The sequence below is a fragment of the Protopterus annectens genome, chromosome 11.part0 (assembly GCF_019279795.1).
Source record: "Protopterus annectens isolate FY-2018-M chromosome 11.part0, PAN1.0, whole genome shotgun sequence".
Lineage (NCBI taxonomy): Eukaryota > Metazoa > Chordata > Ceratodontiformes > Protopteridae > Protopterus > Protopterus annectens.
Window position 1 is genome coordinate 37212293 of NC_056745.1, and position 21702 is coordinate 37233994.

The following is a 21702-nucleotide window of genomic DNA, read 5'->3' on the forward strand; positions in this document are numbered from 1 at the left end:
GATTTTATAGTGGCAATAAAGTTCAAACTTTTTGAGAGCAAAGAACTCTTGGCTGATGTCAGTTCATACTGTGAAATGTTCCACACTAAACCTGTCCTTCGAATCCCCACATTTTTTTCAGTGCTCTCATTTGCATATTTACAGGTGGATCTTTCCTTTTCTGTCCTCCTGCTTGCACACCTGTGTCGAAAGATCTCTTGTGTGCCACTCGAAACGGCAGGGGAAATATAGAAAAAAACCTGTTCTTGAGAATCCTGATGCCCTGATAAAATCTTGCGTCTCACCACCGGCCCAGATTCAACTATGGTAGAGGCCGACTCCACATTATGCACTGAAGATATTTGGACCAATGGAGTTGAGTATACAGATGGAGGAGGTTCCATCAGTTCAGTGTTAATGACTTGTTCAGGATTGGATGTCATGTCTACTTCTCTCCTCTGATTGGACACCTGTTCAATTACTGCATCACGATTGGTCTCAGCAGTAGCTGGAACGGCCCGATTCCTGGGCCAAGTAATTTTTTTACCTTTGACATATGAATTTTAGTAGTATTTTTAAATATTTTTTGTATGGGCTTTAATGATGTTTAGTATTTATAATTATATTTATAATTATATGCACTGTATAAACGACAATATGCAGTTACATGAATGTTTTTGGGAAGCTGTTACTTTAACTTAATTGGCTAGCATTTTGGAGGGAGTTTTCAATCATCTGATTGGAAGTTTTTTACTGACTTGTATATAAAACTCTGAACATTTTATGTAGCATTTTTGTGTCTGAGGAAGTAATGGCTAAATTACAAAAGCACTTGCACTGAATAAATGTCGGATTTTTAAGAAGAAGTTGTCTGTTGCCTTCACTACTGTTTTTTTTATGGATTTAGTTGAATTACACACTGCACCTTGGCTTGTGGGACTACTGGATTGTTTGCTTTGATAAAATTTGGGTAAGTGTAAATTTGGTCTACAGAAGTAGATCCACACACACACACACACACACACACACACACACACACACACACACACACACACAAGTACATATATATATTTGTGTGTGTGTGTGTGTGTGTGTGTGTGTGTGTGTGTGTATGAGTTCCCTACAGCATATCGAGAAATCAACTCATTGAAGTGAAAAAAAGCGAGCTGGTACAGCTGATCAAAAGTCTGTTGATTGCATGTGCTGACTTTTTTTCAGTATGAGATACTGGTACACTGGGGGTCAGGGAATTTACCTTTTCCCTACTGTATTACGATCTCGAAGATAGCATATATAATTAGCAGGGGGTGCTAGTGGAGTGGGGCTTGCCCCATGCAAAAAAAAAAAAAATAGTTTTTATTCAAATCTTTGTAATTCAAATAGCTGTGAGTGTATGACATGCTTTTAAAGTTGTGATACTTTACACATCTGTTATAGACTCATATGTATATATATATATATATATATATATATATATATATATATATATATTCCAGTAATGTGAATGTGGGGGCAGCACAGAGCATGCTGTGCTTAGCACATCTACAATGATTAAACTAATACTAGTAACATAGCCTCGTGGCCTATCATCGCCGTCATTGTGGTCATTGGTCGAACGTGCTGCACAACATGGATGTGTGCTTTGCTTTCCAGCCTTCCACAGCTGCACTGTACTGGACATGCACTGTACTGGACATGCACTGTACTGGAAATAATATGGTTTTGTTTATGGTACTAGACCATATAATCTAACAATGCATATTTTTTGTGATTCCACAAAGTCTGTAATATCTGGGGTTTGCACTGGTAGATACAGGAAGGACAACTGCAAAGATCAGTAGGATGGTGTGTACATCCAGGGCTTAAAGAAGCAATGAATATCCATCACAGCATGAGAAGGTATAAGGCAACAAGTATCACTACTTCAATAAATGCTGTTGTTTAAGAGAAGCATACTATGAAGGCCTTTACTAACATGTAGCATAGTGTGTTATGTGTACATAGGAAATAAGACAACACTGGATGCCTACTGGTGGCAGAGGCCTTCAAAGGTAACGGGAGATGAAATGGAGGATGACATCAATGAAAACAATGAGTGCAATGTGGGTTTGTCTTTGAAACAGGAAGATGACACCCCCTTACTGTAACTCACATACACACACAGGACTGTGGCCATGCTGGGTGTGTACACTAAGTGTTGTCCCAGTTATTTTGGCACCTTGCAGACTTCTGTGTTTGCAGTACTGCCCGTCTCTGTCCTGGCTGGATATGTAGCAGTGTTATGAATGCCCACCTAGGGCCACATCGGAAAGTATGCATATGTGCTATGTTGTCAGATGGCAGGACATGCTGTGACTGACACCTGTCATCTAACAGTCATACACATACACTACACATACCCCCCCACACACACACACATACACATAAATCAAGGTCAGGTGGGTTGTACCTTACTGTTACATCTACCTCTGGTTATTCTTGATCCATGTGTTTGCCAGACACATTCTTGGTTTTTTATTTATTTATGTATTTATTTATTTGTTTATTTATATTTGTTTTCCAGAGTACAGCACAGATCTCTATGGATATTTTCACACTCAACCTGGGAGCATTATCTGGTTAAGTGACTTCCTCAGATTCACACAGTTAGGCCATGGTAGCTGATGGAATCAAACCTTGTACCACTGGACCACCTGAAACAGCTAATTAACAACTCATTAATCCTTTAAACCAACTGCCAGGTTAATTCTGCAATCCATTTTCTTACCGTTTCTCCAAGTGCTGGTACAGGATAATGACATATAAATCCTAATTAAAGATGACAATGTTTATCCACATCTCCAAAGTCTGAGCATGTTAGAAGTGATGCTGTTCACTCCAGGTGTATGGTTTGCTACTTATGCTAGATGTTAGTGCCAATGTACACATGTGGTTGTGGCATTTATGGCTAAGTATTCCTAGTGAAGGTCCAGCAGTACATGCCTGTGGACTGTACTGCTACTTTGTGGAATGTAGCTGTACCAATGCAATGAAGAGTGACCCAGATTATATGGTGCACTGTGAATTTCTGGGACTTACTGTCAGTGCTGAAAATTATGCATCTTGCTTTGCATGCACTGTCCTCAGATGTTTCCAGCAAGACACAGAAACATTAAATTCCAAGGAATCCCACAGCAAAATATTTCCTAGAAAGGTGACTCCTATAACTAAGTTGAAATATTGAGATCAAAATTTTAAACAATGTCCAAATTATAGATTTCAGTTAAAATGATCATTAACTCATAAAACTTTTACATTATGAAAAATAATAGTACAATTGAACCTACAGAAGTTTGTGTGTGTGTGTGTGTGTGTGTGTGTGTGTGTGTGTGTGTGTGTGTGTGTGTGTGTGTGTGTGTGTGTGTGTGTGTGTGTGTGTATTACATGGGGAGGAATTTTCACAAGGTTATGGTACGATGAATTTAAGAGGAGAATTTTTCATCATTTTGTGTAATGAAGAGCAGAAACAGTGACGGATATTCTTTGGGTGGATTATATAGCACTGGGAAATAAGCAGCCCAAACAATGAAGAGCAAAATATAAAACCTGTAATAAAACAATGAGGAGTTAATCACTGTGTCCTCCAGAATCATTTGAACAGAACACTGATGTTTGTTATTGGCTGTTATGTAGAACATATCAGTTATTCACATATAGAACAAGTTTATCACCCAGAAAAATGATAGCAGAACTGAAGGCTAGTAAGCATAATCTTGAAATCAACAAATTTCCACGTAAATTCCGATTTTGACTGCGAAACCCCCTAGTAACTATACTGTGAAGTTTTGCCCTGTTCTCTTCAGAGCTGCAGGGCATGACACTCATGGATTAAAAGCATTTCAATAAACAGCTCATGGTTTCCTTTCGTACAGCATGAATGCAAAGTGAAATGACCGGCACTTTTGAGCCACAATGCTCTCTCACTAAAAGCTAGCTACCATAAAAGAGTCTGACTGGTAATCTGAAAAGGAATGATTGTCACCTTTTTCTTCCCTAGAGATATGAATATTCTCTATATATTTTTTAAATTACAATAGTAGTCTGATGTCATCTCATCTCTTGTTCAGATAAACTATTGAAATTATTCTTATGAACACAATAACTATCATTAATATTTCTGCACTGTTCTATAGTAGTGAACAGATACATATGCATTTCTTTTCAAATCTGACTATTTTCCAGGAGAGTTATATAGTTTTTAACAAAATCACTTTTATTGCTTATATCTTTGTATCATTTTATGTTTTTACTAGAAAACTGGTGTTAGAGCAGCAAGGGGTTTTACAAAGACCTTCAACATGTGTTAAATAATTATCTGCCATCTGGTAATAATCATGATTTCATGACTGATGTCTGTTTGTTTTCACTTATTTGTATATGCTACCAGCCATCCCTTGAAGATTTATTCTGGCAATTCTCATGAACTGGAGAATAAAACCCTGAAGGTGAACATTGCATCGTGAATTAGGATGTGCTTTTGCATACCTACACCATTATGTCAGTTTATGCAATTTTATCCTCAGGGCCTAATTTGATTGTGACAGAAGCATGTACAATAGATAAATAGAGGGGTTGGGAAGGTGGCCTAATGTTTAAGGTGTTTGCCTTACAAAAATAAGGTGCAGGGTTTGAGTCTTCCATGGGATAATTGGCTAGGCTTAAAATGGCTTGCAAAGACAGTTAGCTTAGTGTGAATCTATGAATATGAATCTATGATTATCTATCAATAACATGCAATACTACATGCATGTAATATGCTTCTCTCAGCAGCTTGCTAACAGTCCTAAATTCTGACATTATGATAACTGAGAGCCACAAATGTACAACTAATGCAGACATAATATGTAGCATTAAGGCTTATCGGTTGTACTTTCCTCAAGTACTAACAAACTAGTAACAGCCCTTGAATATTAGCTCTAAATTAAGGGCTTAGAAATAAACCACTTAGCTCATTCTAATTTTATTTGAGATATGTGATATGAGAAAATATCTCAGTCAGTGAGAAGTAAGATTAGTTCTAGGTTCATTATATTTCTTTAAAACAAATCACATCATAACTATATTTTATTTTAATATTAACATTAAAACTCAGTGGGGTGCACTGTGTTCATTGAAGTTAGTAGCACCCTTCTTAAAAGTTCATAAAGCAACTGTGTTTGAATGCTTCTATAGAGGGCATCTGGCCCTGTATCAATGACAGGTAAATTTACAATCCTCATGTGAATACAAATGAACAGTCATATAATAATGCATAATAGAATGAAAACAAGAAAAAATAAAAACAGCAGTAATAAAACATATAATCAGGACTGTGTAGAAACATATAATCAGGACTGTGTAAAGTGAAGGTCTGATGACCTTCTGTTGAATATGTCTAGCAAGTGATATATGGGTAGGCATGGATAATACATAGATTAGTATACACTTGGCAGTGGTTAGACATGGGGCTGTAAGGATCACATTTGTTTTACTCCAAATTGTGGTATTATTAAAGTATATCGCATAGCTAACATGTTTTACCATGCTAACAAAATGGGCCTCAGCCTCTAAAATGCAAACATGATGAAATGCCACAAAAATGCATTTAGTATCTACCATTAATATAAAATTATACATCAAAACAACTTTCTTTCTTGAAGAAAAAAAATCATGGACATCCGCTTCAAGTGTGACTTTTCATTTTCATATTTTTATTCTTCTGTCATTAGAAAGAATGTCACATTGACATTAAAACTGAAAGCCATATAAAAATTTGCCCTAGGTCATTAATTTTTGCTTTTAAAATAAATTCAACTTGCCATGTGTTTTCTAGAATTCTAAGGCATGGTCATATTCAACTTTATCCTGGTTTATCTTTTAACAATGTGGTTGTACATGGTCCAACTAGTTCTCTTTGGAATCCTAAATAGGCACCTGAGACTTCTCATATCAGTATTTGTAGCCTTTGCAGAAAAGGTATCTTTGCTTTATACTTTGTTAGAACAATATATACCAGGCATTCTTGCTGTTTTGTGAAATCTGGCTTTTTCTCTATTTTAGAAATCTCTGCAATAATTCATCACAGTTAGAGTATAATTTGCCAGATGGACAGCACAAAGGACTAGTGATGAAGCTATTTTTGTTTTTCCTCGTGCTCTTGAGTAGTGCTCATTTGGTATATACTGCTCAGACCAGCTCTCATTTAAGAGTTGTAAATATTGGCAAAGTGCCTTATAGTCTTTGAATGATACAGTGGTTGAAACCATTTCTTACCTAATGTCAAACATAAAAAAGTGAGTTCCTAGTGTGAGTAACGTGAATATTCACTCAATCATGACAACTGATTTTACTCACACTGATTATTCTAACTGCATTTTTCCACTGCAAGGACTGATATGTGATCACTAAAAAATCATTGCTATAATAGCGACTGATTATAACATGTCTGTGCCGTTCATTGTAAGAGAATAGAGCAGATGCATTGAAGTGTCTTTAATACATTTTAACTCCGATGAAATTATAGACTCCTTTGCACTTTATTTTTCTTCAACAGATTTAAATAGTTCCTTCTTATCTCAGTACCAGGAAGTGATGAAGTAGGGAGTAGCATCTAATTGGCGGTTGCATCCACTTGGTTCATATTGGATTGGGCAGACAGTAATTTGACTAGAGGAGCCATCTAGAATTGCCTGATTTTGGCTACTGCACCAAATGACTCTTGGCAAATCTTATTGTCCTTCGCATAACTGTATATATATATATATATATATATATATATATATATATATATATATATATATATATATATTAGAGAGAGAGAGAGATACCTATATATATATATATATATATATATATATATATATATATTCACTTCAATATCTCAAAATACTGAAATCTCAAATTTCATTTTTTTCAAGACCATGAAATCAAATCCACACAGCACCAAATTACTAAAACCGTGAAGCACATAACTGCAAAATTCAAAACAGCTAAAACACAGCATACACCAGACCACACACATCACAACATAAACAAACAAAACAACACACATCCACAAACCTACAACACAAATAAGGGTCTATATTATAACATCGAAGTCTTACAACTTTGAATGTTATAATATCGAACCAGTTAGAGCGAACGCTGGAAATAATGAAGCTGCAGAACACCAAATACTTTCCTAGGGAAAGTATTCGGTGGGCCATTTCTGCAACTTCGCTATTTCCTCATCTGTGGAGCGAAGGTTATGGACCGGGTTAAGGGAAGTGTGCGAACAAAGGTGAGTGTGCGATTGGACGTGGGTTAGCTAAGTTAGGGCACTGGTCAGGTAAGTGTGAGATTGTGTGGACGTGAGGTTTATGGTGGGGTAGGTGAGGTAGGGTTAGGGTGAGGGTAATGTGAGTGTGCGATAGTGATGGACCTTAGGGTTAGGGTTGGGTTAAGGTAAGTGTATAGCTAGTGGTGTATGTATGGTTTAGTGTAGGGTTTTGTGAAGTGTGTGTGTGTGTGTGTGTGTGTGTGTGTGTGTGTGTGTGTGTGTGTGTGTGTGTGTGTGTGTGTGTGTATTATTTATTTTGGTGTGCTTGTGTTGTGTGTATGTTTGTCAGAACAGCAAATATTTTCCCTGGGGAAAAAAATTCGCTATTATGACTGTTCAGTTTTCTGGTGTTTCGCTCTACTGGTTTCGATATTATAACATTCAAAGTTGTAAGACTTCAATGTTATAATACAGACCCCAAATAAGCAGGGGGGCAAGCACCCCTGCACCTGCTATGTGGGGGACTGTGCCCCCCCACACCCCCTACTTATATATATAATAAATCTAAGATTGAACAAACAGTAAACAAAAGCAAACATAGACACACACACATTCTACAGTCCCTCACACACACATCACACATACCAGCACACTCACATACAACTCCCAGCCAAAACTCTTACAAAACACTCACTTACCTGACATTAAACCTAAATCCACACACGGCACCGCACACCATCCACATATAATTCCGGACATTACCTATCATAAAGCCATAACCGCAAATCTGAGATATTCAAATTCGCGATTATACACTTTTGCTATTTTCAAACTTCGACTTTATAGTCTTGAGATACCGAAATTCGACATTTCAGTATTTTGAGATTATAAAGTGTTTCTATATATATATCTATATATATATATATATATATATATATATATATATATGTATATATATATATATATATATATATATATGTATATATATATATATATATATATATATATATATATATATATATATGCACACACAACACACACACGCACACACACACACACACACACACAGACACACATGCAGACACACACACACACACACACACATACACACACACACACACACACACACACACACACACACACACACACACACACACACAAGCCCAATAGTTAGGAAATGTGGTTAATTGGTTGCTGAAAATTCGGCCGGGAAATGTTTTACACAATATGAGTTTCTTTGTGGCAAATTTATACAAATACAGAAAAAGTGCAGTCTGCAGTTAGAACCAAAGAATTGTGGGATACATAAAACAATGGATAGTCTGATATGGAATGTTTGTATGAAAATACAAAATGCTGGAGTTTTATAAGGAGCAAATACACAACAGATTCTTATACAAAAGTGAAACAAGCCATTTAATTTAAGAGTCTAGACAAACAATTATTAAAAAAGTCAAAGTATGATAAGATAAAATGGGAAATAATTTTAAGTATAATGAAAGCTGGTGATGGAAGGACGTTTAAAAAGGGGAACAGAAAGTGATTAGGTGTGTCCATTAATGGAGATTTTTCTATTACATGATAGAAGTAGAAGGAATTCTACATTAAGATGTGCTCAGCTTTAATTATGAGAAGAGATAGGAAAGACGGCAGTGGGTTTCCAGGTGTTTTCCACAGGAGATTACTAGGCTATCGACCCAGAAGTCATTTTAAGCCTATTCATTTCATCCCAAAGTAATACTATAGAAATGCTAGTCAATACACCCAAGACAGCATTTAGTAATAGCTGCCCATGTTCAGGAGGGTTATGGGTGTTATCCTTAGTAAGAATTTACAGTGCCCCATCCACTCATCCAGGTTCCTCTTGAACAGTGTCATAGAGGTGTTCTGTTTCGCATGAATTGGTAGCCTGTTCCAAAGATGTGGCAGTCGCTGGGAGATAAATCTGTCCCTCCAGCATGTCCTATTTAAATCACAGGCCATATTTAGGTCCTTGGAATGAGTAGCCCTAGTCCCATTTGATTTACATATATGCAGCAAGTTCATTAGGTTTGGGTCTAGATGACTTTATTAGATCAGGTGACAGTAGGAAAAGTAAGAGGTTGGATCACATTTGTTAATCTAGCATGAATCAGAGGATATGGCCAGAGGAGTGTTAGTAAGCATACAATGCAAGCCTGACCCCCTAGAAGAGGAGGGCTGCACAAATCCTGCTAATTTAGTACTCCCTGGAAGTAGTTATGTATGATGTCCTTGGTTAGCAGAGGTTTCAAGGGTGACGACTTGCCAAAGAGAATATAGTGGTTCATGCTACAGAGGAGCATAACAGTGTAAAGTGTACCACAGCACACTCTGATGCTCCAGGTGTTACATATCACCTATAGCTCTTAGATACTAGGTACTACAATCACCTACAGCTCCAATGTAGCAGGTGTTACATGGCAGTGTAAAAGTGTACCAAAACACACTCTGATGCTCCAGATGTTACATATCACCTATAGCTCTTAGATACCAGGTACTACAATCACCTACAGCTCCGATGTAGTAGGTGTTACATGGCAGTGTAAAAGTGTACTGAAACACACTCTGATGCTCCAGATGTTACATATCACCTACAGCTCTTAGATGCCAGGTACTACAATCACCTACAGCTCCAATGTAGCAGGTGTTACATGACCCACTAGACACAAGTACTCATATTCAGGTATTAATTGTGGTATTGTAGCTTATGTTTAGGGTCTATATTATAAGCAAAAAAATTCAGCAAACCTTGAATCCTGGTCTCTTAAAAAACCTTTAATACACAGAATCCAGACCAAAACGAAGACAGTACATGATACAATCCACTAATGCTGTACAATCCACTGATACTGAGCGCTTTCACCCCTAGACTTGGGGCATCATCAGAGTACAAGATAGTGTTGTTCATCATCCCTTAAATAATAGTTACAGAGCCAATTAAATAACCAATTAATCAATCATCTCAATTATCACAGAATAGCCAGTGTTAAGAAGCTTAAAAACACATACATATTATAAAACAAAGAAATATGAAGGTGTTATATTGAATATATGTAACCTTGTCTTAGTTTACATGTATTATATTATTATAATGTTATTTAAAACATCAAAATATCTAAAAATATCAAAAAAATATATATGTCAAAGAATAATATATGCATCTTTGTTTGTTGAGAGTCATAAAATGTACCTAAAAAGTAGTGTGTTGATAAAAAATGTGTATACATATAAATACCAGATGTGAAATATAAATATAAATATAGATATAAATATAAATATAAATATAAATGTAAATATATAATTATGCGGTATAAATCTAAATCAAAATAAGGATGTGAAAATATATTAAAAATATATTAAAAAATGTTGATGTAAATCCTTATGTATATAATATAAATATTGAATGTAAATGAATAAAATTCTGTATATTATATATTGTGTAAATAATTATAAATATAAAATATAAATATAAATATAAATATGAATATAAATACAAATAATACATTTACGTTATATACAAATGTATAGTATTTAATAAATATATTAAAAATGTTAAGAAAATATAAATATTAAATGGTATACTGGTTCTTCTAAAATGATTTGTGTTAAAAGAACAATGGTGTAAAATAAGTAATCTGTGTAAAAGATGAAACATGGTGTAATGTAAATTAGTATAAAAGTATAATTTCTAGCAATAAGTAGGTAATAAAGTAACATTGTCATATAAAATGTGATCTAAGTTTCAGTATGCTGGAAACTGCTATTTTCTCATTGAGGCCAGGCGGTTTACAGGCAATAAGCCTGAGTTGCCATAAACATTCTTTGGCTTCTAGCATGGTTTTTTCGTCATCATCTTTGTGTGTATTAGGTGGTATTCTATCAATAACAAAAAACAAAATTTTTTTTAAATGAGTACAGTTTATACTATGATTGAATAATGTGTTAGATGTTTTACACCTTTTAATGTCACTTAGGTGTTCAATAATACGTGTTTTTAGTTTTCTGATAGTTTTCCCTATGTAGAATGCTTGACAAACTGTACATGTTGCTGCATAAACAACCATGTTGGAATTGCAATTACAGCGGCCTGGACATTTGAGAGTTTTCCCATAATTATAGATGGAAATGTAAGGACCATCATTAATAAATCTGCACACATGACATGAGCCACATTTGCTCATCTTTGAGTGCCTGAGCGATTCACTGTTACAATTGTTCTCAAATAAGTTTTTTAGATTTTTCCCTTTACTGTATGTAAATTTGGGTGCAATACCTAAAATGTCTGAAAGTTCCATGTTAACCTCTATAATACTAGCCCATGCTTCATTGATACTAGTGACAATCTCTTGTGTTCTGTTGTTGAATGGAATAATAATTGCATCATTTCTAGCTATAGTAATCTTAGGGGCGACCTTTTCTGTTGTTTCAAGATTAATAATAGGTTTATATTTAGTAAATCTCATACTTTTCACCTCCTTACTAATAGTAGTGACCAGATCGTAAGGGTAGCCTCTGTCAAAGAACATACTCATAAGTACATCTAATTCCTGTTCAAACACCTGGTTGTCACTGATTATTCTGGACAGTCTGACCATTTGACCTTTGACAAGGTTCCTTTTTTGATGAAACGGGTGACAGCTGTCGAAGTGTAGGAACGAATCTGAGTACGTTTTCCTCCTGAACAATGTTGATTCAATTCTGTTATTAACAACAGTAAGCTTGATATCCAAAAATTCAACATGGTTTTCAAAGATATGACAAGTGAATTTTAAAAAATCTGTAGATTGTCCTAAAAAAGTAATAAAATCGTGAAACTCTTCCTTAGATCCCCCCTAAAAAATCAAAATATCATCCAAATAACGCAGATACAGTAAAATCTTCTGCCAATAAATACTGGAGAAAATAGATTCAGATTCCCATTGTGCTAAAACTAAATTCGCATAAACGGGGGCACATCTAGCCCCCATAGCAGAGGCGGCTCGTGGCATCGGGCTGCCGGACTGCAGCCCCCTCAAAATAAAAAATAGAAAGATTTGAAATTCGCGGACGCACAGTAGTCCCGACTACTGTGTGTGTGTGTGTGTGAAAATGTGGTAGGGAATACCTCGGGCTTGAACCCCGACTAGTGTGTGTGTGTGTGTGTGTGTGAAAATGCCCCAGGTGCTTATGGTGGTGTGGTAGGGAATACCTCAGGCTTGAACCCTGTACCCTGTATGCAGGTGTTAAAGACTTGAGTTCCCTACCCACCACCATTTGTAAAAAAATTTCAGATTTTTGCCTCATATTCGATCTGATCTGTTCCTCATAATATCTGTGGTTTGTAAATGTTGCAATGCTTGATATTTGATGGTGTAGTAGTAGCATTGTTGCCTCACAGCTGCAGGTTCTTGGGTTTGATTCTTGGCTGGGGTTCCTTCTTTGTGGGGTCTGTATCTTCTCCCTGTCTTTGTGTGGGTTTGCTTTCGTGTCCTCCCATGTTACAAAGACATGTCTGCATTATTTCTTCCTGGGCCTCTGCTGAAAATTGTTTATTTGTTCCAAGTCAGACTGTCCTGATTAAAAAATGTTAAATAAAATTGACAGGCATTTGAATTTCAGACTTAAGGTTTTCTGAATGTTTAATTCCTTGCATATTTGATGGTGCAGTGGTAGTATTGTTGCCTCACAGCTATAGGTTTTCTGGTTTGATTCTTGGTTGGGGTGGCTTCTGTGTGGAGTCTGCATCTCCATGTGTTTGTGTGGATTTGCTCTGGTGCCCTGCCATTTTACAAAGACGTGTCTGCAGTTTTAAACCCTGCTGAAAATTGGTTTTGTTCTGTCCGCAGTAAAATTGACAGGCATTTGAATTTCAGACTTCAGGTTTCTGAATGTTTAATTCCTTGCATAATTGATGGTGCGGTGGTAGTATTGTTGCCTCACAGCTATAGGTTTTCTGGTTTGATTCTTGGTTGGGGTGGCTTTTGTGTGGAGTGTGCATCTCCTGCCTGTGTTTGTGTGGATTTGCTCTGGTGCCCTGCCATTTTGCAAAGATGTGTCTGCAGTTTTAATCCCTGCGTCTCTGCTGAAAATTGTTTTTGTTCTGTCCGCAGTAAAATTGACAGGCATTTGAATTTCAGATTTCAGGTTTCTGAATGTTTAATTCCTTGCATAATTGATGGTACAGTGATAGTATTGTTGCCTCACACCTATAGGTTTTCTGGTTTGATTCTTGGTTGGGGTGGCTTCTGTCTGCATCTCCTCCCTGTATTTGTGTGGATTTGCTCTGGTGCCCTGCCATTTTACAAAGACGTGTCTGCAGTATTAATCCCTGCGTCTCTGCTGAAAATTGTTTTTGTTCTGTCCGCAGTAAAATTGGCAGGCATTTGAATTTCAGACTTCAGGTTTCTGAATGTTTAATTCCTTGCATAATTGATGGTGCAGTGGTAATATTGTTGCCTCACAGCTATAGGTTTTCTGGTTTGATTCTTGGTTGGGGTGGCTTCTGTGTGGAGTCTGCATCTCCTCCCTGTGTTTGTGTGGATTTGCTCTGGTGCCCTGCCATTTTACAAACACGTGTCTGCAGTTTTAATCCCTGCGTCTCTGCTGAAAATTGTTTTTGTTCTGTCCGCAGTAAAATTGACCGGCATTTGAATTTCCAACTTCATGTTCGTCAGAATACATAGTGGCACAACCTTTTTTTAGCAATTTTCAAGTTTATAAGATGAATATTTTAAATTTGTCCCTATTTTTGGGACTGTATTCCGCCATTATTGGCTTCGTCCAGGTTTTTGTGCTAAGGTTGACAGCTATGGCAAGAACTGAATTCACTGAATATGTTTGAGGGCTGTATTCCCTCATTACTGGGTTTGTCCAGGTGTTTTGTACTAAGAGGTTGACAGCTATGGTGAGAACTGAATTCACTAAATGATAGCCATTTAAGTTTCAGTCTTCCTCTCTTTACAAAGCAGCTGATGTGGTAGTGGTATGTTACTCTGACTGTTTTTTGCTCAGGGACATTGGCAGTAAAATATATGGTGGCAACACAACATTTTATTCTAGCAACTTTCCAAGATTATACAAGCAATGTTTAATGTGTCCCTGTTTTTGGGCTTTTGACCCCAAAACATTTTGGCTTTTTCCAGTTTTCTTGAGCTGTGAAGTTGAGATGCAGTTGAGTATTGAGTGGATTTTACAAGGAACTGAGAGCTGCAGGGGAATAGAAGTTTAGTGCTTTGCCAAGTTAATACTATAGCACAACAGGCTGTGTACTTGCTTTTGATGCAGAAGATTGTGGGTTCTACTCCCACAAAGGGTAGATGCTGACGTACTGAGAATGTTCTCCTTGGTGAAGATACTAACTATGAGTTCGTTATCAGTTTGCCATCCATTTCCTCTTGCAATATTATTACTAGCTTATCATTTTTTTAATGTAATATAGGCAATTTATTCCTGAGGGGCAACAGACACTTTATTTTTCGATGAAACCATGAAATATAAAGGTGATTGCTAGCAGCAACCGCTTCATTAGTTACAGATTTCTTTAATGTGGAATTATTTAGATGACTGACTTCAGAGATTGTGCATATTTACTGATAATGGACTGTAGAATTGTGCATATTTACTGATAAAGGTGAACTCTAGAATTGTGCATATTTACTGATAATGGTGGACTGTGGAATTGTGCATATTTACTAATAATGGTGGACTGTAGAATTGTGTATACTTAGTAATAATGGTGGACTGTGGAAGTCTGAGTAGACTTTTTTATGATAAATGTTCTCAACTGGGCAGTTTTGCCATTATGGGTGCATATGGTTTGTTTCATTGCTTACTGGAAAAAATGTTCAAAACAAATTTAAAACACTCTGTAACAAGTGTACTGTATTGTACAAGGAATATAATTTTAGTACAATGAGGAAGGTGTATCAAAGAGCACATGTATGTTTCATATGCAAGGAGCCTATGATTCGAAAACAGCCCAAAATTAATCTTTATCTGCCACTGGCAAAATGTATTTTCTTTGAATGTGGGTTTCAATGCTGTTTCAATGAATGTGAGTTTCAAGGGCAGAGAAGTTTTAATGCTAAGTTTTCATTGTGAGACTGCATTGCTTTGTTTAACAGATGACTTAGTGTTTGTGCTGTAAAATACAAAATAAAACTTTCAAATGAAGTCCAACTCATCATAGAAGTAAAGCAGTATGCACATTAGTGTTTATGGTAAATGGAGTGAAATAGCCAAGTATAATGGTTCATTGGAATGGCTGCAGAGGCTCCATTCAACCATTATTTTGTCAGGGGGGAAGGGCAGCAAACTCAGACAGGCCCAGCTGAACTATACCTCCCAACTGTCCAGATTTTCAAAGAATGAATAGATTTTTGCTTCTTATTTTTGGTTTGTTGTTCATAACATTTGTAGTTTTAATTCCTAAATGATTTGCCAGAAGTCACTCTAAGTTTCAGACTTCATAACCTTCAGAAAAATGCATGTTAAAGTAAGAGCTGTTCTATCAACTGTCTCAATTTATACAAGAGCAATTTTTAGTACTGTTTATATGTGCCCCCAATATATTTGGCCTTGTTCAGATTTACTGCATTAACAGGTTGAGAGGTACATGCAAATAAATTGCTTTATAGAATTAGGCATAGCCAACCTCTCAACTGTCCCCAATTTTTGGCTCAAAATGTTGCTCTTCCCCCTTATAATCCCTCCAAAAATAGCAATTTTGGAAGAAAACATGGAGGGTTTACAATTAAGAAATAACTGTAATAATCAAAGTTATAGATTACTTGAAATACATGCAGATTATTTTATATTTTGTCAGCTGCTCAAGGTAGCAGTACTAATATTAAAGTGTCCCTTCTTTGACAGGTAGCAGCTGTATTGTGTGTCTATTTTATATTTTTGCATCACATTTTTGTCCATTTTTCATAAAATTGTGTTTTTTGGCAAATTAGTGACATCACTAAAGGCTGAAGTTAGAAAATGACAGACATTTGAGTTTCAGATTTTATACCCTTCAGAAAATTCATACTAATGCAAGACCTATTCTATTATCTTTCTAAGTTTATTAGAGCAATATTTAAAAATTGCCCTTATTGTTGGGCCTTTGTCCCACTTCTGTGTATGGCTTTGTCCAGATTTCTTGCTCTTGAGGTTGAGAGGTATGACAAATGTGTCAGGGCCATCACAGTCAGCCAGAGAGATTTCAAATTGTGACATGCTTGTTGCACCCCACTCCCCATGTAGTGACTCTGGATGTGTCCAAGCAAGGCAAGGAGTAGTTGTATCTACCTTGGATGGGGAGGACACACTGCATAAGTACTACAGTGGCTTTTCATCTGTCCTTGATTTTGCAGAATGGTCTGGTTTCTGTCATATTTTTGTACTGTTGATTTATGCTTATTACTCAAAGTGCCTGTTGCTCTGTGTTTTAAGTAGCAATGCTTTAATGACCATAAGGTAAGCTTGTCTGAGATCGTAAGATGCAAGTAAGCTTTAATAAGCATACTGTTAAAGAATTGCCAACATTGAAAGCCTTTCTGTTGTTGCCATGCAGAGAATACTTGACTAGATAATGTATAAGCCTTGGGTATTAAAGGACAGGATTCCATTATTTTAAAAGCTCATTACACTTGTTGGAGACTTCCAGTCATCTCTACAGACTTTACCCATAAACTAAACAGAATGCCAATCATGTGTGGTCCATAACCTGTACAGTAATCCTTTAAGCAATGTATCTTGAGCTTGTTTCTTGTTTGCTTTTCATTTTTACTTTTATCATGTTTTCCCCATGAAACAAGTTGTCAGGCAGCAGGTCTTTTTGGATAAGAAACATTTTTACAAGTGGGGCATCACATAGATTTCTACTTTCAGCATGTTACTTGGTACTTTAATAAAGCTGAATATATTATAATTAGGACTGCAGTGCAAGGAGAAGTGGTTTGAGTTGAGTGCTTCTGGTTTTTCTTATACTTGATTTTGACTGGCATTCCAGTAATGTATTTAAAAAGTAATTTATTTTTTCATGCCTCACAACCTTTTGTTTCCATCTAGATATTAAGTAAGCTGTCATGCAGCCAATGCATTGAAATATTTTTATTCTTCTACACTTATTTTTGTCTTGATTGGACTTTCATAATGATGGTTTGCCACCCAGGGCAGCGTATTTAATTAAAGTTAGTTTTTTGTGGTTTTGTGCATAGCTCCTCCCCTTTCTAGTTGACCACACCCCCTCCCCTTGACCCCACCCATTCAGCTGTCTCCTGCAGCCCCCCTGTGATTTGAAGTCACCAGCCGCCACTGCCCCATAGCAACACCTTTTTTCTGTATGTAGTAGTCATTGTTAAAATATACAAAGTTGTTTTTTAAGACCAATTCAAGCATTTCAGTGAGTAAACAGTTGTCAGTGGAATTAAGTCTTTTGTGTGTGTTAAGACAAGTTTCAAACATTTCCGTCCCCTTATCATGTGGGATAACTGAAAAAAGATTAACCACATCTATGGTAGCCATAAAAAAATCAGATTTAAAATCAAAATTTTTTGAAAATTCTCTGACTAATTCCAAACAATGCCATGAATCTCTAAGAATGTGTGGTAAACTTTTCAAAATATCTTTGCATTTATAATCTACATGGACTGCTAGAGCTTCAGTTTTTGAGCCTTTTGCTGACACAATGGGTCTGAATGGGGGGTGGTGTATATCCTTATGAATTTTGGGAATCCCAAAAATTGAGGGTGTAATAGGGAATTCCACAGTGATGTATTTGAAAGTGTTCTGATCAATTATTGCATCCATCAAATACTCGTAGGTTAACCAATCAATTGTGGTGTATGCTCTGTTAACTTCATACCTAGTCACTTTTTCATAAGTGTCATTGTCATCTAATAATTCTGCCATTCTATTATAGTAGTCAATGTTCAACATAATGACTACCCCACCCCCTTTATCTGGTTTCATAATCCTGTATTGATCAGAAGTGGTTAATTCTTTTAGGCAAAACTGTTCTGCTGAGGTCAAATTGTGTTTTGTAACCATTTTCTTATTTAAAACTCTTCTAATTTGATTTTCACAGAGTTTCTCAAAAGTCTATATTATAAAGTCGAACCTTTAGGTAATCGAATACCTAAAGCTCTACACCTAAACAGCGAAAGCTGTAAACATCGAATGGCTACTTCCACGAATTCATTCATAGGGAAAGAATTTGCTTTGCTGGAGGAAAAAAAATTCAAACCCTAATCAGGTGGGGGGCTTTGCCCTGTACACCCCCCAACTAAATATACCATCTCCGAGATTGCTCTACAGTGGAAAAAAGGGCAGATTCCCAATAATGGCCAAGTGAATTCTTTCCCTATGAAAGAATTCACGGAAGTGGCCTTTCGATATTTATAGCTTTTGCTGTTTAGGGGTCGATCTTTAGGTATTTGATTATCTAAAGATTTGATCACCTAATATTGACCCTATGTTGAGATAATCACTTTTAGGGTAACAGACTACAGTCTGTGTGTATTTCATGACATTAACAGTTCGATCACTAAGATACACTGTTTGTTGCCCACATTGAGAAAAATGGGACAGTGCTTGCTTTTAAACTTACTGTGTTAAGGATGGATCAATTGGAAGTGATTTAAAGATTATACCATGGCCATTGGCAATGAAGGATCTCCTTAGCCAAGCCTGCTCATTGTCCATAAGTCACTTTCTTATTTCACTGTAAAAAGATGAGGGGGAAAAGAAGCTGTCATCAGCCATTTTTTTCTGACTAGGCAGCACAAAAACCTAGTAACATCAGAGCCACACAGTTATAAATCAGTGTTTGCACACTAGCTGGCAAGATGTCATAAGAGTCATCAGACATGGCTACACACCTTTCCACTCTAAGTTTTTAACTCTTACTTCAGTTTAAAAACTTTGAAGAGCACAGTTTGAATTTCTTTCTTTCTTACTTTAGTTTTTAGTTGTTGCCTGTGTGATTATTGTATTGTGTTACAGGCATTTTTTAAAGCAAAGCAGAGATCTTAAACATTTTGAAATTGTGACTTACAGGATGCTAGGACATGGGCTTGGGAAAAGCTGTGATTATAGTTGTGATGCGGACATGTATAAGTGTGATTATAGCTGTGATCTGGAGATGTACAAGTGTGATTATAGTTGTGATCTGGAGATGTGTAAGTGTGATTATAGTTATGATCTGGAGATGTATAAGTGTGATTATAGTTGTGATGTGGACATGTATAAGTGTGATTATAGTTGTGATCTGTAGATGTATAAGTCTGATTATGGTTGTGATATGGAGATGTATAAGTATGATTATAGCTGTGATATGGACATGTATAATTGTGATTATAGCTGCGATGTGGACATGTATAAGTGTGATTATAGTTGTGATGTGGACATGTATAAGTGTGATTATAGTTGTGATCTGTAGATGTATACGTCTGATTATGGTTGTGATGTGGACATGTATAAGTGTGATTATAGCTGCGATGTAGACATGTATAAGTGTGATTATAGTTGTGATGTGGAGATGTATAAGTGTGATTATAGTTGTGATGTGGACATGTATAAGTGTGATTATAGCTGTGATGTGGACATGTATAAGTCTGATTATAGTTGTCATCTGAAGATGTATAAGTGTGATTATAGCTGTGATGAGGACATGTATAAGTGTGATTATAGTTGTGATGTGGACATGTATAAGTGTGATTATAGTTGTGATGTGGACATGTATAAGTCAGATTATAGTTGTGATCTGGAGATGTGTAAGTGTGATTATAGTTATGATCTGGAGATGTATAAGTGTGATTATAGTTGTGATGTGGACATGTATAAGTGTGATTATAGTTGTGATATGGAGATGTATAAGTGTGATTATAGCTGTGATCTGGAGATGTATAAGTCTGATTATGGTTGTGATCTGGAGATGTATAAGAGTGATTATAGCTGTGATCTGGACATGTATAAGTGTGATTATAGTTGTGATGTGGACATGTATAAGTCTGATTATAGTTGTGATGTGGAGATGTATACGTATGATTATAGCTGTGATGAGGACATGTATAAGTGTGATTAAAGTTGTGATTTGAATATGTTTAAGTGTGATTATAGTTGTGATGTGGAGATGTATGTGATTATAGTTGTGATGTGGACATGTATAAGTGTGATTATAGCTGTGATGAGGATATGTATAAGTGTGATTATAGTTGTGATGTGGACATGTATAAGTGTGATTATAGTTGTGATGTGGACATGTATAAGTGTGATTATAGTTGTGATGTGGAGATGTATAAGTGTGATTATAGCTGTGATGTGGATATGTATAAGTGTGATTATAGTTGTGATGTGGATATGTATAAGTGTGATTATAGCTGTGATGTGGACATGTAAAGTGTGATTATAGCTGTGATTAGGACATGTATAAGTGTGATTATAGCTGTGATATGGATATGTATAAGTGTGATTATAGTTGTGATGTGGACATGTAAAGTGTGATTATAGCTGTGATTAGGACATGTATAAGTGTGATTATAGCTGTGATGTGGATATGTATAAGTGTGATTATAGTTGTGATGTGGACATGTATAAGTGTGATTATAGTTGTGATGTGGAGATGTATAAGTGTGATTATAGTTGTGATGTGGATATGTATAAGTGTGATTATAGTTGTGATGTGGACATGTATAAGTGTGATTATAGCTGTGATGTGGAGATGTATAAGTGTGATTATAGTTGTGATGTGGACATGTAAAGTGTGATTATAGTTGTGATGTGGACATGTATAAGTGTGATTATAGTTGTGATGTGGACATGTAAAGTGTGATTATAGCTGTGATTAGGACATGTATAAGTGTGATTATAGCTGTGATGTGGATATGTATAAGTGTGATTATAGTTGTGATGTGGACATGTATAAGTGTGATTATAGTTGTGATGTGGAGATGTATAAGTGTGATTATAGTTGTGGTGTGGACATGTATAAGTGTGATTATAGCTGTGATGAGGATATGTATGTGTGATTATAGTTGTGATGTGGACATGTATAAGTCTGATTATAGTTGTGATTTGGAGATGTATAAGTGTGATTATAGCTGTGATGAGGACATGTATAAGTGTGATTATAGTTGTGATGTGGACACGTATAGTGTGATTATAGTTGTGATGTGGATATGTATAAGTGTGATTATAGTTGTGATGTGGATATGTATGTGTGCTAGGGATGAGTGATAGTAGCTGATGAGCATTAATGATGGCTAAAAATAAAATGGAGCTAGCAGCAGCCCTCTGACACAGAGAGATAAAACACTTACTACACCCAAGATTACCCAGCATAAGTGCTGGAGGGGCTGAACGGGCTGAACGGGGGGGAGGAGTGAGTGAGCGGTCAGTGTCAGCTCATCTGTCCTAAAGTGAGGGAGGGAGGCAGCCTAGGCTCAATGCAATAATTTGAA